Raw genomic sequence first — 20,249 nt, forward strand, 5'->3', positions numbered from 1 at the left:
ACTTGCACTTACGTCTCATCTGTCGTCATCTGCGACACATACTACACAACAATAATATACATATAATAATATAATATGTAGTGATTGATGTTGAGATGTCTCCGACGGATCGAATGGGACCCACACACACACACACACACACACACATCGCATAATATGGTTACGATTTGCAGGTATTTGGTTGCATCGTCGCGTTGCGTAACGCCGGCGGGTATAAGGTGTTCTCCGGGTAGCTCCTCGTAAGTATACGTAGGTACACACACGCACTCAAGTTTGAATTATCTCGCAGAGAAAGTTCCGATGACCGGACCGCGGCTTGCTTGCTTATGAACCACACCTGTTTATTTATTTTTTATTAATCACACCGCACTCCAGTATATTATACAGTATAATATATTATACGCTCGGCTCATATATATATATATATATACGACTCTGTCATATTATACTCGTACGGCGCTTTACTACAGTATAATATTATGTATTATTATCCATAGTCGTCTTGCTGTGCTTGTGAGACGACGGTTCTCTCCGTTAGATACCTACTATTATATACCTCTATAATAATGCTACACTACCGGTTTTTTGGCGAATTCCATATCCGCACGTCGCGCGGTGTGAACCCATCCAGGCGGTTTGTCGAGCGATGAGGTAACACTCGCGCCGTCCTAAGTATTATACTACTCTACATTATCTATATGTGAATATTATAACGATAGTGTGTGTGTGTGTGTGTGTGTGTGTGTGTGTGTGTGTGTGTGTGTGAGAGAGTAGTGCAAACACGCTGTAAACAGTGTACACATCGCAGCGGCGATCTGCGATGTCCACGATCGGGTACTGGAGCGGTTATTAACCTAGTTCTCGTGATATTTTTTCCATTTTTTTTTTGTCAATGTTCTATATAGTCTCAAACTGTAGAGCAAACGAGAAAATGCCAATGACGAAATCCCGAGCGGTAGGTCAACCATTATAATACGCACAATTCACGCAATTACAAAATATTATGCTTCCATCATTATATGTTGTATATATATGTGTGTGTGTGTGTGTCTGTATTGTATGGACGGTATAATATACATGATGGCATAACGCATATTATACGATGTTATTTTTGTATTGTGCGTTTACGCAGGCGGCGAACTGCATGTGTACCGATCAAAGAATACCGATTTCCCGTGTCCCGACATATTATACTATATAGAATCTATATAGTATAATTTACCTGTATCTATATTATAGATACAGGTAAAAACAATGCGTATCTACTATATAATATAGTATAATAATCGACTTGTTATAGACCTAGTAAAATGATATCCACCGTGAGCGCAGCAGCCGTCATCTTATTGGTTAATCATGTTAATATATATTGTTATTATACCTACGTAATAATATGTAATATTATTGTTGATTGTTATATGTTAGGTATATCGGTACTCTGATTTCTGGTATTCAATATAGGTACACAGAAATACAGAATGTAAATTTAAATATTTAATGCAGCGAGAACGATAAGTTATAAAGATATTAATTATAAATATTATTCAATATTTTTATAGTGAGAACGGATGACTTTTAGAGTGCTTATAATATTAACGATAGACTGTATATTATGCACCTACAAGCTATAGCTGTGTAATGCTGTATGCCTGTGTATATAGAATTTATTAAATTTGATACGAAACCTGTCAACATTTCTTTAAAGTTGCCCAATATTAACAACTGTGACTATTATCCACATATTAATATCATAATTCGTTCGTTATTATACGTATAGTTTGTACATAATTTTGAAATATATTTTTTGTATTTTATTATAATAATTATGTTATTATAATTCTTAACTTCTACAAGTGCGTTGGTATTGATTGAAATTTAATTTATAAAACGAATATGACACAATGATAGGTGTATTATATATTATTATCGAAGGTTAAATTCCTCCTATACTATAAAGTATAAACAAAATTATTGTGAACACTAATTGATTTTTAACATCTAAAAAGTAGATATTTCATCATGTTTATAGGTTTAAACATTAATTAATATGAATGGGTATAGATAATAGGTTAGGTTAAAACGTAAGTGATTAAGTTTACATAAAACTAAAACGATATATTTTGTAGACGTCTAGAGTGTTTATCATTATTTCATGTTATTTAGTTTTCTGAAAATTTTTTCATAAAAATATAATCTTGATATTATGAACTAATTACAAAAAATTAAATTGATACCCGCTTATGGAGTTGAATATGTGTTCGATTTCCTAGATCTCTGACAGAAGTATAGAAGAGCAAAATGGGCGTTCCTCATCCTTTGCAATTTTAAAATGAAAAAATCTGATTTTAACTATTTTTTTAATGTCCTTGGATTTATATAAATTCAATAAAATAGGAATTCCAAGTTTCAACAACTATAAGACTGCAAAATAGGATTTAAATAACTATAGCAGATTTGAGATATAGGTATACATATATTTTCAATATACCTATATATATATTATAATATATATATTTTTTATCTTGAAATACTAATTTTCATTTATATGAGTTTGGTTTTTTAGTTAAAAATATTTTTGTATTTTTTAAATATAGAACGTGTACAGTAACAATTTAACCATGTATGGTACCTACATAAATCCATCACCTATGTCCATAAGTATTATCTTTGAGTATTATCATTAGTCAATATATATTACATTTGTGAATCAGATAATATTTATTGTACCTTGAGAACTTAGTTTAGTCACAGTCAATGATCACAAACCAAAAGATATATACAAAGATATAGGTACATGTACGTATACATTTAATTATTTTCGTCCATCTTTGTACACCACCAAGGCACCGATACGAATAACTTACAATCAATAGGTTTATTACTTCTTATATTCTATAGGTTCAAGATTTCTTTGGATAAATATTGTACGTATACCTACTCCAATATGGCAATATCCAGATAGGACTTGTATAAATTACATATTTTCTTTAAATATATATTTAAACATAAAACACACAGGTACATAAAAGGTGTATCATATAGGTAATTTTGTAATTTTTTAAAAGTTATATGCATATCTGCAGAGATTTCTTAGTTTTTGTTCGTTGATTACATTGTATATTTAAAATTACATAAGTACTCATTATGTATACCTACTCTAAATTAAAATATTACAATATTATAATATTTACACATTTTCTTTAAAAAATATATAATATAAATTAACTAATGTTTAACCAATATTTATAGTGGTAAATTCTCTGGTATATTAAATTATTTTCATATTGTAAAGTTCATGTTTGATTCATTATTATACTTCTGACGCAATTTTAACAAAAATCGACGCCTTTAAAGGAAATCATTCGTCGTTTATAATAATATATCGTTTGATATAGCGCCCCCAGCCCCAGATTCGTAAATAAGTTTCTATTTGAATTGGATGTATTCAAAGACCGAAACGGATGTACTGATAAAAATGAAGGTAGTCCACTCATAATAGTAACTAGAGGCTAGCTGTTGTTTTCTTAAACATAACGAGCGTGAAATATTCTATAACTAGAAAGATATCTATATAACAGAGTAATTTACATATTATACGTGAGCTAAATTAATTAAAATATTAATATAAAAATCGACCGAGTATAAATTGAAAATAAAACGGCAAAACCAAAAAGAGTACGGTATATAATATTATGTAGACATGTAGTATATACTTTACAGTTTACTTTATACATTATACATAGATAATTTGGTATAGTAATGCTATTAAATTTTACTTAAAATTACCTTAAATTTATTTATTGAAAACTGTAATATCTTGGCCAGTAAATAGTATTATTATTGTTATTAATAATGTGATTTATAAAAAATCATTTGATCTAAAAAAATATAATATGATCTACTAACCTTATTTATTCCATTTTGGAACTCGTTATAAATTGTATTTTATTTTTATAAATCAACATTTTCTTTTAGTCTCGAAGATTAATCTCCACTGAATTTACCCTTTATTGTGAACAGAACATTTTGAGTAACCGACATTTGAATATTTGAAGGTCCCAACAATTTCAACATTTCTTGATAAAATCTGCTGTTACATATTACACTTACCATTTTGATCTGTAAAAGTGAAAAAATGTTTATTTATTACCTACAGCCAAGTTCCTATATTTTTAAATGATTCATAGGAATTTATTTTTACTTTTCGTTCATAAATTGTATTGTTCGGTGTTACACGTGCATGTGTCCGTTTTCAATTGTCAAGCATTAATTATTATTTTTTTATCTTGAAGACATAATATCACACACATAGCTCCGTCAAAAATTATTTTTCTATATAAATGGCCAATGCCCATTGCCCAATGGTGTTAGTAATTTAAAAACGTAAATTGAAACGTTCACAAAAAATACTATCATACGCAAAATAACACAAGTGTTAAAGCACAGAAATTCGTACATGGCACCGAAAACACTGACGTATTAGCTTTTAACTGTGTAGGTAGGTATGACATTACGTGAGTAAGAAATCGTACTCTATGGTGTGCATATAAATATAGAATTGTGACTGATAATTATATTGACAACTAAATAATAAGATAAGCAATAGGTATTAATCCATAGATTAAAATATATTCTAGTATATATTTTGATCTATGGTATTTCCCACAATATAGAGGACGTGACACCCGTATGTGTTGTCTCCGTCTTACAAGTTTAGCTCCGTTAGTATACAAATGAGTGAATTCACTTCTTGTGAATAAAATTAAAAGGTTAGATTATTATCTAAACAATGTTATAGGCTTTTTATTATACTTTAATTTTAAAGCGAGTTATGAATATTTAAAATTGTAAATTGTTTTTACAACTTAAAATATTCATAACTCGTTATAATCTTACCTTTACATTTTATAAGACGTCAATTCACTCTAATTTTTAAACTAACGGAGCTAATCGTGATCTGCTGAGCGTAAAATTTTCCATGTTACGCACTTGGAAGACGGAGACAACACATGCGGGTGCCACGTCCTCAAAGATAAAGTTGCATTAAACCAAAATTATTGTGAATCGAATATTGCGGTACAATCATAATGTCAATAAATAAGTAGATCATTTTTTTTTATTTCATAAGGTAGTGTTACAAATGTACAATATTATATATTAGGTACTGCAAATCCCGGCGTCTCTAATATAATTAATAAGCACGTATTATAATACTATAATTTCGTAATTTACAAAATAGATCGTATAAATAGTATTTTGATACTTATTAGTTATTACTATATATTAACATGTAATAACACACGTAATGAAAAGTTAAAATAGCTTATAATATATTATGTATATTATGGTTAATGATTTTATAACTTATAATAATTTATACTTTAGAGCAATTACTGCTGGTAGGTGCCTATTAAAATAAATTGTATTTTGGCGATCGACGTATTGAATGATCGCAATCAATAGTTATGAATTTACGTAGGTAGGTACTATATAATATTATAGTTTCATTCGATAGCAGAACAGCAGTGAAAAATTTAAGACTTTTACACATAATGGTATAATAGGTACTTACCCATATCTAAATAGTTTGTATCGTCTAATGATTTTTTGAATGTTATCAACATTGAAACGATAGCATATTAGAAGTAAAAACCATAACACCGACTAAAATTGATTCTTATTATTAAATATTATTTGATTTCAGTTTTGATGTACAAATAATTTACATTCAATGATAATAATTTAATTTTTAAAATACAAGACCAATTCAAATAGTTGGTGCACATAAAACGACCGCGTTGGGAACTATTTTGTAATCGAGTGTTAAGCTGTGAACATATTATTATTTGTATACCTTGGTAGGTAATGCGTTTTAGATTAAATTGTTCGATGAACAATTGGACAATGAAGTCATAGTTCGAAGTCATAATATTTACTTTGTTGGAACAATGATTTGCGTAAAAAATAGTTTTATTACATTATATTATAAGGTTAGGTTGTGTTTATTTATTCCGCAGACCGTACAGTTGGCGTATATTCTGTGATCTACTTTTACACAGTCATTTTAAGTATTTTTATTTACTTTATTCTTAAAAAAATATAATCAACCAACAATCTAAGAATAAGAATAATCTTAAATCTTATTACAATTATTATATTGGTACTTACCGTTGTTTATATTTTGTGAGCACTTTGTTACAAAATTATATTTATGTATGATAATTATTATAATTTATAAAGTAATTAAATTTCTAAATATGAGTAAATTATCTTCCTTAAAATAATGATTACGATTTACGAATATTTTATTTTTAAGAAGTGTGTGGTATAGATATTATTAAAATATTATTATGATTGTAAGTATTAGGTATTTTTGATATTTCCAAATATTAAATCAATTCAAAATTCGCTTAAATCTTTATAATATGTAGTTATACATCTTGTGTAGTTGTTTATGTTTTTAAACACTTAATCACCAGAAATGTATGAAAGAAAGTTATGAACTAGAGATTGGCATGAAAGTACTTGACCCGAGTGCTTTTATGCGTACATATTATGCAATATTTGATGAATGCGTTTAAAAGAATTCTTATAACAATAAAAAATTCAATTTAAAAACCATAATTAACATAGCATAAGATGTTAATTGTATAGTTATCGACAAAAGAATATTATGTATAGGTACTTACCTATAAGTTAAACAGTCTGCGCCTAAGTAATAAATTATGATTTTTAAAACTTATCTCTTATTCTTAAATATTTAGGTACATAGTATAATACTACTGTCTACCAGCCATAGTAGGTAGTATTAAAATAAATAAGCCTTCTACGCTTTGGAACTGAAATACTGAATATCTGCAGATTAATATACAACAGTTTAATTTCGGTGTTACGAAAACGGAAAACATGATACCTAATAACATAAATATAAAATAATATTTGTATTAACAACTTTTGATATGAATCTCGGTATAGCGCGTGGGAATCGACACAATCCTATAAAATCTTTCTCGGCATATGGAAGCGCTTTAACCATACTATGCTATATAGATATAAGATACATCTATATTATGTACAAAATAATAATAATATTCTGATATAATATATATTATTATACAGACCTATAGAACAATACGACTACTATAATATATACCTAAATAGTATATATATATATATATAATATATATATCTATCGTTAACCCAACCTATAACATTATCATTATTGTTATTATTATATGTTGTGTAAAACGTATATTTATTAACCAGCCAACCACGACGAGCACGGTAACACATAGGGTTTTGTTTCAAGCGCAAAGCGCATATATATATATAGGTACCTGCGTACAGTAATATATTATGTTAGGATACATTATATGGTGGGGCTTTGGTGGTGCAGCGGTCCTCGTGGCCGTCCAGCGCGATGTGCGCACACTGTCTGAGCGTTAGTCCTCTCATACGTATTTTCCGGTTTAGACGCGCGTGTATCCTTCTTACGTGTTGTTATTATTTTTAAATTTTATTATTTTATTTTACATATTATTTAACAATAATATCTGCGACAAAAACAATATAATAATGATTATGATAATATGATCACCGTGAACAAAAGTCTGTCAGACACTAGTGCGTGATCGGTTTCGTCGTATATATATATTATATTCTAACGTGAACACGGATAGCCCAATATTTCAACGTAAGTTCAATATATTCTTATATGATATTATTTAGCAATAATAATTTTTTACATCGATTACGCACACGTCTCGGTATTAATTAACAATCAATATTGTGGTAACCCCGGTCACACCCTAGGTCGGAAAGACTTAAACGATGGTTATCAACATTTACGAGTCCTCACTCCACATAATGTAACAACGTGATCGGCCTGGGTGTCGGAAACGACAAGTATTCAAAAGTTTAATGTGAATTATAAAGACTTAAACATCGTTGTCATTTGAATTATATTTTTGAAAAAATCGAAAAAAAAAATCCGTGGGTAAGCCTATGCTTAACTATTTAATATAATACACACTATAGCTGTGCATTATTTTATTCATTTTAAGATGAATAAAATAATGAATGACAAATGTTCGAAATCATACCTTTTTTCGTGGGCTTTAAAACTGCAGTCGAAAGCATACTGCGATGGCAATTAATAAAAGTAATTACATGCTAAATTCTTAATAATATAGTAGGTACATTACAGCTCTTGCGTGAAAGTTTATAATATGTTATCTAAACCATCAAGATTAATTCAATTTAAATAAACCCACCAAGGTGCATGTACTGTAATGTCAAGTATTTCTACTACTTTTTTTTTTTTTTTTTTTATTGATCTGAAATATACATCGACAACTAGGCCATTAGTACATGAATTTTAGATTACATTGTTAGTATTTTAGCATTTACATGGTTACATTAAATTAAATTGTACAATTCTGTTTTTTTTAAGAATAAAATTAAGTTTTTAACGTCTTGTGGGTTTGGTCCTAGTGCTTGACAAATTTGTTCTGATATGTGGTATTGATTTCGATACATGTTGTATTTTTGACATTCTGTGATGACGTGGTTGACCGTTAAAAGTACATTGCACGCGTCGCATAGTGGAGGATCGTCTTTCTACTACTATTTGTAACAATTACAATAGTTATATGACTGTATTTAACTACATTTTATCCCTAATATTGTCAGTGCTATTACATAATTTGTTTGTAACTTATTTAGTTTACTACATACGTTAATATAATGTGTTAATGTTTTAGTTTGTTTATTATTGAAGTAAAATGTATAATTTCAGATACAATAGGATATAACATTATTTACTGTTTTATTAAGATATAACTATTATAGTTTAGAAATCTAAATGATTAAACTTATCATATTTTTATGAAATATAATAAAAAATGATTCTAACATAATATAGTTGAATATATTTATAAAGAATGTTTTTTATTTTTTATTATTATTCTTCATTAATAGCTAGAGGCTGATTATTGGGCAATACGTCAAATTAATAAAAAATAATATACAAGCAACTAAATATAATTTAAAGTTTCAATGCGGTATATTTTTATTCAGATAATTTTAAAATATATATATATATTTGATTAACGTCATACAAAATTATAATAAAGAGTAATTTCGGGGTTTTAAAATCTAAAATGTATCCGGGTCTTGTACTCGTAGATGAATTAATGTACTATTCAATATATAAAAACAATGTAGGTATCTAATAATATTTTTGGCATCTAATTTAAATATGTCATGGTCCATAGACATCATATGCATATATGCAATAAAGTATTAAGTAATAACCACAAAAGCTTAATCACGATTAACCATTTACCTATATGACTGTCTTATTATAAAATTACTGCAAGACCATTAAAATAAACTTAAATCAAAAAACTATTCGAATCTTCACAATTTGATGGATATGTAAATAAATGGAAAATGGTGAAAGGTTCTCTAAACCGGCTGAAATAGAAGAAAATAAATAATTATTATACTTATTTTCTAGCGACGTCTAGACCAAACGTGGGTATTTTTTTTTTTGTAACTATTTTACGTCGCATGATAATAATTACGATAATATACATTATTATTATATTATATTATGATCACGTCATAATCATATAATTTGGTTTTTCAACACAGCCACCAGAACCGCCGCATGTACGCGGAATATTAATGATATATATTATGTGCCTAATATCCATGTGATTTTCTTTTGATTGCACTTTTAAAGCATCGTTTTATTATATTATACTTGTATATAGAGGTAGATATTGTTCGCAGTGTGCGAATTGAAAATGTTCGCAATTGAAAACCCGACTGGAATACCTCCCAAGGGGTCGCCGCGATAACTACTGACGAGTGTAATTAACATTCTCTCTTGCAGTATGTAGCCAAACAATAATCGTACGAAAATTGACGGATGCAGTGTATAGCCATAGGTAGACCTAGACATGTAATTGATTTGAATCGCCGCCATTGATCCACGCGCGCTTTTCTATATTACACCACATGTATAATATAGGAGATACTGGGGTACTGCCCGACGGCGGAGCAAGCATCGGAGTAAAATAATTAATAAGTCCTCATATACGTGTGTGTGTGTGTGTGTGTGAGAGAGTGAGAAGTCTTTGTTAATCACGACGACTACGATGACCATCGCGATGCGGTGAGGTCTATTCGTGCCTGCAGCCGGACGTTTGTGTCTCTATATACTATATAATAATTAATATTGGTACATATGTGACTACATAATATCTAAGGAAACTCGTCGACGATCAGGGAAAATGTCCACAAAAATATCTGCATGCAAGTGTAGCAGTGGTCCATACAACAGCGGCACGTCAACACTAACGTTCAATGTTCATCGATGTTAATCGGATATAGACGATATCGCGAGGATGAGAGTTTTGCTTGTTCGAATTCAACAATATTATTTGAGTAAATATACCTGTTATGTATACTTCGTGTATATACGGCAGTGTTAGATGACGAAAATGCGGTTTATCGTCATGCGACAATGGTTAATGTCGATAAACCGTCAATGATGCCTATAGTACCCGCTTGCCTATATAATATAAAGCGCGCGCTCGCGTATCCGGTCATTAGACGGAAAAATTGGTTCTATAGCCTCTAGGAAACATTGGTTTGTGGAAATTATGTAAGGTTTTGATGTTACGCCAAACGGGGTCGAATCGACAGAAAATCCTTGAATATAACGAAAAGCGTCTACTAGGAAAACGAACGAAATACCTATATGCATATTATAATGTATATATATAAATATAATGTAATAATATATTAATATATATGCAAATTATTGCAAGTGAAAAAAATATCTATACTCGAATTTTAATACGTTATGATGACATTCAAACTTTATCCTCTTAGCTTATATAGCTACATAATAAATATTTTGTTACGGATAAAATTATCGTATACGGTATAATAATATATAATATACACATCGAGAAATTCGATTAATCGATCACACGAGGTAGAATTACTACATGAGGTCATATTTTATAATTTATATTTCATTATACCTATAGAGTATAAATTATAGAATTTATATTATTCCAATACCCAAATATATATAAGGTATTTCGGTAATAACGATATTGTTAATATAATATATATAGGTACAATTAAAAAAAAAACAATGTTACATATTATTATACGGATAATAATGAAATATTTTTATGAACCTTCAGTTCAGTATATGGAATACACTTGAGATTGATTACCTACCGCATATTATATGCCTATATATGTGTAATTTAATATTTGAAATTAGAAAAAAATATACGTAAATTACATAATTACATTATTCTTAAAATTTTTGTGCGGGGATAAAACGTATATAGTTATATTCGTATATCCGTAAAATATATTTACTATAATAATGCAGTATTGGAGTATAATGACGTATATATAGGTATAATGTTACTTAATATAATATAACATTCTTACTTTATATTTAGGTACTATAAAAAAAAAACTCATTATTGAAAAAGTGCTCCGAGAATCGTAAAAGTTATTTTTCGATATTTTTTGTGAAAAACCATATTATAATAATATATATTTTAATGCACTTATAATTTTTTTTCATAACGGTTGGAAAAATCAAAGTCACAAAACTGCTTTCCATAGAATTTTTTTTTTCTATCTAGCCAATTACGGCACGTTAGTCACACGTTAATGGTAGTCTTATAGTTACACAACACGAGACTGTAATAGTCGGCAGCAGTCCGACTGCGTCTGTCTCCGTCCGTCATATCAAGAAGACGCACACAAAGAACACGTTCAGTGGAAATAATAATATCAATGATTTACATAATATACAGCACGTGCGCATAATATCTACCAGTTACTATATACCTCCTAAAATAAAAAGAAACAAGCCCATACGCTTAATATTATATTATAGTGTCGTCGACCAAGCTGTGGTGGTGCCCGTGAACAATAGAGGGAAATTAATCGAAAATTAACACGTAATAACGAGGAGAAGACCCAATATATAGTGACGCAACAATAAATATTGGCCTTGACTCTTTCCAATTAATACATCACAATATGACCATTAGCCGTTGGACGACGAGACGTGTGGTTCGTCTTCTTCATTGTCTTCATTAACTGCTGCCTGCAACGGAAATGTATTGTGTTATTAACCGCGTGTAACCGCAAACACGTAGAAGGTATAATATATAATAAGTAAGCATATACCTATTATCAATAACCATACGGCCTGGAAAACTATGTATGGTAAATTAGTAACAAAATTAAGCATACCTGCAGTATGTGTACGAACAAAAAATAACCAATGATATTATAATTATGATATTTAACAGCACATTCACTTAGGTACACTTTTTAAACGAGAATAATATTCACATGTGTATACGCGAGAGAAGACGATTTGAATTTAAATTTAAAATAATACAAATATACAAACATACCGAAACAAAAAGTGGTTTCTTAACGCTTCGACGGTTTAGTCGCGACGTACGCAAAACATGACAGCTCACGGTTAAAGAACCCGTGGTGTTATCCCGATCACGAGACTTGAGAATATTCAACAAACGAATTATACGCGTTTAATACGCGTACTCAATTTGTACAAAGTTATATCAAATGTAATGTACCTATATCGTAGAGCCAGTTTAAATTTCGTGTTTAAAACGTTAATTTTAAGCTTAAACTGTACATGCACGTAACAGTTAGAAATTCTAATACTGCGACCGCAGCGTATACAACAATATCGTAAAATTTTCAATCATTTCGTTAGATGAAAAATGTCTCTTGAGAACAGCGTTGTCTCACTCAGCACATTATGTCAACATACACATATTATGTGATATCATAGACCTATTAAGAAAATAATAAAAAAAATCTTATTAGGTCAGCTATGTGTGAGTGTGATATAGGTTGATATGTTATATGTAAAATGTATAAGTAAAACGTTGCAAGTAATATTGACTAACACTGTACGTGCATCGATTGCGATTTGAATTCCGAAGTACATCCCTCATATTATGACAATGTCACGCGATAGGCTGCGTAAAGGTATGACTTTTTATGATCACATCATAATATATATATAGGTTATCCGTGGTGTGGGAGTATGATTGGACGTTTGCTTCACTGGCTTTTTTAAAATCAGACATGTGACAGCAATATTTTTCATATCATATTATAATATTGTATTGGGTAAGATATTGAAGCTTGTCCCCAGAAACATTTCTGCAGGCGCCCATAGTTCACATATTATATAATAATATTGCTAGTAGGTGGGTGGAATTCGGAGGCTCTCGTGACCGATTCAGTTTCGATGTAAAATTATAATAATATTATATGATATAATAAGGCAAAATCGAGACTGCTAGAGCGAAAAATAATGAAAAAATATCTATATAATAATATATTAATATAATATACGCACTTATTCCATTGCTAGATTCTTGTTACTATGGTAGTACATTATACCTATAATACGGCTATACGTATAGATAGGCATATCGCGTTTTCGTGTTATAATTGCACGTCGTTTACAATAATACTATAATACACAGGGCACACCGTGCACGCGTATCAAAATTCACGAACGACTTCGATTTCTACACGAAGCTATTTTACAGTATAATAATATTAATATAATATACTCATTACTATATTATAATGTGGTGGTTTATTGCGTTTCGTTTTGTTTTACATTATTGAGTTATTTTTCCATCGCGCCGTAAGGTCCAAAACAGTGGTCGATGATAATAATAATTAGTGGTATGCTGTACCGTCGTCGGACTTACACCGTCCTCGTATACTTTTTTGTCCTCAGATAGACACTGTAGACTACTTTTGATTGTAAATAATATTATTATTGTGTATATATTATAATAATAACATCGTGTGCGGCTTTCTGCGTACGTGTGAACGCAAATGTTTATTATTTTAATTTTTTCTTCTTTCACCCAAAACCAAACACGCGGTGAGACGACAGTATATTATGTACTGTTGTTAGTGGTCTATATTGTATACCTACAGACATACAGTGACTGGTATATAAATATATAATTTCTAATTATTAGTGTACTAACCTACGCCTAAATGCCCTAAATTATAGATATTATTTGAGAAATCGTCGTCTGATACTACTTGTGGTCCAAAGTATTGTCTTCGAATAGATTAGAATTGACTATATTATAAACGAGACAGTTTGGTGTTAGCGTCCAATTAATGTACTATGAAATAATGTCCATCGTGGAATTCTTTTAAGTATTTCAACCATTATAAGTTACGTATTTATTGCACTGCGCATTTAAGTTTTAACTTCACTTGTAAATTGTAACAGTCTTGGCAAGAAATCTATAAAACTTATTTGATTTTTTTCTTCAAAATTTTTTTTTATATATACCTACCTGAAATACTGCATACAGATACAGTGAATATAATTTTGAATACTATTCGTGAGTCATCCATTATTGTGTATTTGCGTTCATACATGCCATGTGGGTATACGGTAATTGTGTAAAATATGTGTAATTTGTTTCAGTTTAGTAATTTTTTCTGATATTAATTATGCGACAATATTAAACTGATTCGTGTACCTATGTCTAATTGTCTATTAATACAATTAATACTGTTTTGTAACATGAACAAACGATATTATAATTTACCCTAAACAAGACGAGCATTAGTAAAAAAACAAAATAATAATATAACTTATTATACCTACTTAGCCATGTAGGTACGTTTAATTATTATGATTAATAACCAATAGAAATACATAAATACACGATGGGTTTTAAAGACAACCAAGTATGGATCATATACTTCATATTTCATGTATAATACCTAAGAGAGAAAGTTAATATATATTAACTAAAAAGTAAAAAATCAATGCTGTGGTGACAATATTTTTAACTCGTACCTAATAATATATTTGTATTTAAACATAGATAACAACTATGATAATATACAAATTACATAATATTAATACGGTAATAGATGCAGTTAGGGCTATAATAGATAAAATAAAAATTTTCGAACTGTATTCAGGTAAAAAAATACTATACAATATTCACAGTAAATTGAAGTGTCTACGTAGTACATGTCCACATGACCACATCAAAATATGATGCATATAACTCGCGTAGGTATATGATGTACATATTATAAGTCTAGAAATGATATTTTATACTTCTATAGTTCTATTCAATGTGACAGTATCGGTGTTTTGTACATAGTATAAATAGTTAGATTTTCATAGGTGTTATGAATCTTGAGCGGTAAACAATTTTATCTATTTCCACATAATTATTATTCGTATAAAGAGTAGCCAGTATGACTATAATAGTAGGTAGGAATTTCCAATAAAAATGCATTACCTACTGCATTGTAATCGCTGTAAAATACGAATTGATAGAAAGTACTTACGTATATATTAAATATAATATATAAGTATATTAGGTAATGTATGTAGTATATTGTATATTACAACATGTATTGAACAGGGACGTATCACAAAACATCGATGTGTAGAGATATACATAGTATTATAATATTATTAATACTATTAAATATTATTTGTCGTAGATATCGATGTATCTTTGTGGTAAATCACAAAATGGGTTTAATATACAGTTTAAATTTGTGCGCGGAATGGATTTAAAAACGCACATAAATTAAATTCGAGGTTTTGGGTAAAACAAATGAAATTTTTTCGCTTTTATATTGAGATAAGCAAAGTACACGTCTAATTATCATTGGTAGTCATATAGGTAAATACCGTAGTCGGCCACGGACAAATGGACAGCCAATAACATAAAATACATCAATATGCATAGTAGTTAGTACAGGTAGGTATCTACAACGGGGAAAAAATCGAGAAATTCATTATGCACGCCATTACGCCGCAACTATAATATTATATACGACTGTGGCACTGCGCGAAGTTTCGATAATCCCATAGTGAAATCACGAACATACGTCGTGATTATAATTAAATAATATTCGTTTATATTATTATGTGATCAGACGCGAGCGTGTTGTATAGGTATAATATTTGTTTAACTATTTGCTGTGCATGCGCACATACACAGACGTTTGTATATAGGTAGGTACGCGTGTTCGTTGAACCTTGATCCGAATTCGTTTTTCATTCTTCGACAAATGTAATATTCGTGTCCTTAAAATTCAATAATAATAACAATAATAAGTCAGGGGAAAGAGGCGTCCATCAATAATAATAATAATAATAATAAGTAATAATAACACGTGTGTTGTATAGGTATGGAACGCGAAAGTCACGCTTATCTATATATTAGTCATACGTCCATGCAGTCATCGCGTAGAATTAAAATCCCACAGACGGTCCTATATCCATAGGATATAATTTCATAATTACGGCAATTTCATTTTTTCTAATAAATCATAATCTGCCCCAACGCCAATATCATATTATATACTTATATATTTATATAATTGATATAAGTGCAAGTATTGCGTAACAAAATAGAACAGGCGACGAATTTTTTTCATTATAATACATATACTTTACACGATTATTTTCGAATTTTTTTTTTTATATCTGCATATAATTATAACCTTTGTTATATATTTAAGATTACACTGATCTAACGTCACCGTCTTCGAGGACGCATTTCGTTGTAATATATTACCGTCCATGACGGATAGGATACGTCCACAATAAATACATATATTAATAAATCGATCGGTCCGTGATATTGTATTACCTATTAGAAATACTGTCACATTATGTTCATGAAATTAACACAGCAACTTTCTCCGATGGTCATATAAATGCCTATATTGTATATGGTGTATAATCACCGATGTATATATTATATCTGTTATATGCGCTCAAACGTAATCTTATCCCTTCCGTCATAAAACGTATTATTTTTATGCCAATTCGAAATTTTTTCTTGTCCGAAAAAAATATCTCGTCGGTATAATCGTTCCTTTTTGAAGAGCAATTCGTCTCCACGAATAAAATGTTTTAATACCGTTTTAATACTGGTCCTGATTATTCTTAAGTTTATAATAAATATACACACGCTGCATGCTGCGTAATTTCTAATGTTTTGTAGGCAGTATACATACATTTTTTAATATGTACATATCTATAGCAGTTATATTTACTCGTATGCTAATAGGTATGCTAGCAGAAGGTGACGATGATAAATATAAATTTGACATTATTGAGTATAACTCATTTGATTTTGTAATGTTTATGAACAACGCGATTCGATTTGAATAAGTATATGACTATATGAGCCAATAAAATAAGTACTTACTGCAGGCTTACGCTGCTCCATAAATAATCCGCTGATTTGCGTTGTTTTCTATTCAAAGGATAATTGCTTAAAAGCCTTAAAATCAATTATTTTTCACGAGTATGCCAGTGTGACATATTATAGTCTAATACGGCATTGAAACCTTAAAACGTAACGCATGATGTGTTCAAATGATTATATTAAATTGTTTAGTCCAGAAAAAAAATCCCTCTTGTTTCTTTGCAGGCGAAATTCACAATCCGTGTGATTCCGACCTAGTTTGGCGAAAATTTTGGTCGAAGAGAAAATGATCCGTTTTGCAACCGATAAATCTCTACAATTAACCATGTCGATACAGCTTACTCGGTATAGGTTTATGGGAAATTAATGCGTAGATAATTAGTTTTATGTCGAGGAGATGGTTTTTCTCGTGGTCACGATCTTGAAACGCACCGGGGCGCACGTCTTGTCTGTCTTGTGTTTACTCTGCACTTCTATCATAAGTGAACAACAAGAAAGAGACGTTTGTCTTTTAAAAAACCCATTACAAACACGACCGCGCGCGATGGTAAACATTATTATTTGTTCTGTGGTCTTCGTAGTGGTTCTTTTTAACACCACAAACATATTAAACAATCATTTCTCATATTTGAATGTGTGCAGATGTACAACACGTCATTATGTATTATTTCATTATAATCATTTTATATTATAATATAAACTATACGGAGTCTTATATAAATTCAGATTGTTTTTGTATATTATGTGTGAATTATCTTCGATAATCAAAAGGACATAAAATATAAGTACGATAAATATGTATTCATTTTTAAGTATGTTCAATATTTGTACTATACAGATTTACAACTTACTAGGGTTATATACTTAATCGTCTTTGCCATTTCCAAATATCATCTATATACGTTTTTATTTTTATTGATGATTGGACCAACTTTCAGAGTTAAAAACTTGATGCATTTAAATTGAAAACCCACACATTTTAGGTAAGCTTATGAAAAAATAACCATTACATTTGGATTCTCTTAACACAATTTCATGGATATACAAAACTGTTTTAGAAAATTATATCGTATACATAAATCATAATATTTAGTTATTGGATCTCTGGTCAAAGAATGCGGTTTAAGATATTTTTTTCTTTGAAATTATACGAGTAATGATTATATTATTTGGATGTACGTATAGATTATAGGTATACCTATTAATGTTTAAACTGTTGTTATAATATCTTTTCCAGATCATATTTTACAATTAATTATATATTATATATTGGACAATATTATAAACGTTAATATACAACTATCGATTTATCACAAAGAATTTTGTTTAAAATATATTATTATATTGTAGATGTCCGGTATAATATAGTTCATGTGCGCATGTATAATATGTATATATGTTTGTAACATGAGCTGTCCACAGAATTTTACAAATCATTTTTATCCCCGTAATTATAAGTCAAAAAAACACACTTCGGTCATGTTTAAAATGTAATTATTGTAAGACGTATAGATATGTATGCATATACTTTGGTATATATTGTATACTTACTGTATACATCATTTACTTGACTGCCTTCAAAATTATTTTAAACGATTTTTTTAGTTTTTTTCGCGCGTATTTGATGTTTCCTATACGACTGGTCGGCTTTCGGATAATTTAAACGTACGTTACACGAACATTCACTATTACTTATTAGACGAGTTTAAAAGAAGAACTCCCTGTGATTATACGAGGAAAAATCACTAGACGTAAGGTTAAATCAATTATATGGATACTACGGAATAAAGAAGTTATTACCGAACGTGCTTCTGTTTAATTTAATTGGGACGAAATCATTTAATATTTTCACGGTGTACTGTTTTCAATAAGCGCGTATCCATCGATATAATATTATTATTATCAGTCAAAAATAATATATTTCCCAACGAAAACCAACAGCTACGTATCTCGATCGTATCGCACTGGTTGCCCACGGTTGTATTGCGTTGAAATTAACCTAAACTATAGTCTATAATGGGTTACTACTCACTAACTTATATTATGGTGCTTATAATATATAAGAATATTTGCGCGGATCATCGGAACGATTAAGCTATAGCCATACGTCAGTCGTCAATGCCTATTGGCTGCAAAGGTTACAATCCGTGCGATTATATTAGTAGGAATTATGTAAATATAATATTATCTCGTTTGCCCTGGTATAAGTTAGTTATATCGTATTTACCAATAGGTATACCATTATAATATATAATATATATGTATTATATAGACCATAGATGATATTGTCGATTGCAAACTGTATAATATAGGTATGCCATCGCACTATATTATAAACTCGACAGTAAAATACTTAGGTAATCGGCGACATATTTTGAACTTAAAAATATAAATTCACACAACTCAGATGGATATAGATCAGATGCGTACTACGTCTTCGCGGCCGTGGTCGGAGGGGCGGGATTGGAGATACATAATATATTATTTATATATTTGAAGCTGTTAAACGTAAATATATATAGAGTTACTTAATCACACATAAACAAACACAGGGACATATACAACACGTACATATATTATTATTATTATTGTTTGTGAACATTATTTCGTTTCGACCTTATAAGAGGCGTGAATGATAGATGCGATTTGCATCGCAGCGTCTCGTATATAGTGAAAGGAGATATGACGGCGGCGTTATTATTATTATAAGCTCCTAAATACGGATCGTATATTTTGCAGTCGTACACAATGCGCATATATTATAATAATATATTGTTTCAATTGCAGCGTTGACACGGAGACTTCATCAACATGGTTACAGGAGTCACGGGTTTATAATTGATATAGGTATATCGCGTGTCATCAGATGTGTAACGTGGTCTAATATTATAAATGTATCACATTATACAATACGCACTG

At 29.8% G+C, this 20,249-nt stretch overlaps 1 protein-coding gene across 2 annotated transcripts in view; it reads left to right on the top strand.

Moving 5' to 3' along the window:
- Window positions 1-7,447: 7,447 nt before the first annotated feature.
- The window catches only part of LOC132944511 (oviduct-specific glycoprotein), a 39,756-nt gene continuing 26,954 nt past the window's right edge, over window positions 7,448-20,249 (top strand). For both annotated transcript variants that reach the window (XM_061013886.1, XM_061013888.1), the window contains exon 1: window positions 7,448-7,693. The gene's annotated coding sequence lies outside the window, so the exon portion shown is untranslated. The remainder of the gene's footprint in view (window positions 7,694-20,249) is intronic.

The sequence above is a fragment of the Metopolophium dirhodum genome, chromosome 5 (genome assembly GCF_019925205.1).
Source record: "Metopolophium dirhodum isolate CAU chromosome 5, ASM1992520v1, whole genome shotgun sequence".
NCBI lineage: Eukaryota > Metazoa > Arthropoda > Insecta > Hemiptera > Aphididae > Metopolophium > Metopolophium dirhodum.